Consider the following 2,618-nt stretch of genomic DNA (forward strand, 5'->3'; position numbering starts at 1 on the left):
TGATGCTGATGGGTGCGATAGGCTGTCCTGTGGGGGCCCGCTCGCCATCACGGAGTGGCGACGATGGCGTTAATGATGATGCAGATGCAGAAGCGGAAGCAGAAGCAGAAAGGGAAAGGGGATAGAATGTGTACATTGATCCGCAGTAAAACCGCGCCGTCTCGCGAACACTCAAAACAACCTTAATCATATTTTAATTTGTAACGACGCAATAATGAACAAAACAAACGGAGGAGCGAAGGAATAAGAGGAAGAAGAGGAAGCAAAAGAAGAGAAATGATGCGGAAGGTAAACACAAAACTAGCGCTAGTAGGTGGTAAGGCACGAGGTAGTGGAAGTTGTATAAAAAAACAGAACGGGAAGCAGCGTGGTGTGCGAACCCTGTAACGATTTGCAAAGCATTTAGTGGAATTCTTTACTTTTGCGCTATTATTGATACTAATCAACAAGCAACAAGCAACCATGTGCAACAACACACTGACACACAGGAAACAGAAAACAGGACAAAATCATCAGCAAAAGCAAAACAAACGCAAGCCAGCAAGCGAAACACAAATACAGAAGAAAACAACAAAACACAACCGGAGCAAACACAACAGCCAGCAAACACCCCCCCAGGAACCACAAGAAAAAACAAAACCAGAAACCCTAGACTATTTTTGTAAGTCGTAAAAGAGCAATAATGAAAGAGGCAGAGAGAGAGAGACAGAGAGAGAGAGCGAAAGGGGGCGAAAAAGAGAGGCGAAACGGTAAAGTATAATGAAGCAAACAAACCTGCTAGAAAACACACACAAAAACAAAACTATTTTAAGAAAAATAAAATTCAAAATATTAAGAACATAGAGCAACATGCGAATATGCCCAGTGGGTGGCGAAATTCTCGAAAATGTTGATATCCGAACTCAGAAGCTCGTTGAAACATGGTCCGAAACATTAATAGAACATCGAATGTAAGCCGCAAACGCCGGACTTTTCTCGTAAATTAGGAATTACGATGACAACGACACCCTGCAACGACTGCTCCCGATTTTTTCGATTCGACTTTATGCCGTATTAGGAATGATTTGTTCGGTTCAACCTGGAATGACACATCGCTATCGAGATGTAAGTTTATCTTTCTCTCTCCATGCAGCTGACGTTTGGACCACACTCTGAATAACTTATCTTATCATCGGATCTGTTTATCGGATTATTTTTAGACTACTGTCACCTGTGTTCAAACATCGTTCGATCGAGTTTAAGAAAAAAGCGGCCTACATACGCGCAATATTATTTATCAACATTCTAGCTTCCTTTGATTCATTTTTCGTATTCGGTCTCTGCAATATATTTTAAAGTTTCTGAAAATAAACCTAATAAATCAAAGCAAACTGGAATATTGGCTAATGATGTTGCTAGTGTATGGCCCGCTTCAGGGATTTAATCCAGTCAAATATGCTGCGTGCGTTAAATGCATATTATCTGTCCTTTGGCTTTTCAATTTCCACAACTTTTCTCAACGAGGATTAGCCCGTTGATCCTCGTTAAGAGCTCCGTGATTTAAAACGTAATAATACACTCTTTAACTAGCAACACGAACGCCATGTTACAAGATGGGTGTTGCAATAGCAGCAGCAGCAGCAGCAGTAGGCCGTGAGGCTGCTTGTGTTGACATGTTTGGCGGCGGTAACAGCGGCACGCGGGAACGCAACCCAGACGACGGCGGCCACCATAAATCAAACTGGAAACTGGCAACTGGGGCGGCGGTTCAGTGCCATTTGGGCCATTTTGTCGCACAGCAGCACCATTAGCTGCTCCACCAGACGAACCGAAGGCCCCCCTTTGGTTGCTATGATCGTCAGCGGCAGCGTGATTCGCGACTCACAATCAGCACCAGAGCGAACGTTCGCCTTGATGGCTCATTTGTGCTTCGTACTGCTGCTCGTTAGGCGGCGGTTATGGGTTGGCGTCACATTTCACTCGTCCACGCACACAAACCACACACGGTACACTCGGGAACCGAATCTGCGACAACTGTGTCGAGCGTCACAAGATTGAGGCAGATGCAAGATGCGCGCGCGCTCGCTCGCTGTGTGTAATGGTAGGTTATTTCGCTAAGCGAGTAATGCCGCCCATTGTGCTAATGTGCATGATTTGCATAAAACACGCACTCTACACACACACACACACGCACAAGGGGAGGGAGCATCGTCTGTAATCTGCTACCAGTGACAACGGTGCAAACGGATCTTTGCTCACGACTCATTGGTTCCATCAACTCGCGCACGTTGCACGCTGCAGTTTGACTTAATGTCCTCTCTCCACATGCATTGTTCACCCCGCGCGCGTGCGTGTGTCCGTCGCTTCCTCGTTCCAATTCCGTTGCATCTGGTTCGCCAGCGAGCGAAATGCAGCAACAACACGGAACTAGAACGCGATTTATCATCGCGCGGCATCCGCCTTGGTTTGCGGTGGTTCGCACCCGCTCACGCGATGCTGCTGCTGCTGCTGCTGCCCAGATGTCACCACCGGAAGCAACGGGGGCCAACAGGATGATCGAAGATCGAGGATCGCGACGCGCCTGCCCCGTTTAACCCGCCTTTTTCGGCGCTTTCGTCGTTCAATCTAGATGTGAGGCG

At 47.0% G+C, this 2,618-nt stretch overlaps 1 protein-coding gene across 4 annotated transcripts in view; it reads left to right on the forward strand.

Annotated features, from left to right (window-relative positions):
* The window catches only part of LOC125954260 (optomotor-blind protein), a 125,153-nt gene extending 124,369 nt beyond the window's left edge, over positions 1-784 (forward strand). For all 4 annotated transcript variants that reach the window (XM_049684408.1, XM_049684409.1, XM_049684410.1 and 1 more), the window contains one exon: positions 1-784. This exon is cut by the window's left edge and continues 2,896 nt beyond it. The gene's annotated coding sequence lies outside the window, so the exon portion shown is untranslated.
* Positions 785-2,618: the final 1,834 nt, after the last annotated feature.

This window comes from Anopheles darlingi, chromosome 3, assembly GCF_943734745.1.
Source record: "Anopheles darlingi chromosome 3, idAnoDarlMG_H_01, whole genome shotgun sequence".
Lineage (NCBI taxonomy): Eukaryota > Metazoa > Arthropoda > Insecta > Diptera > Culicidae > Anopheles > Anopheles darlingi.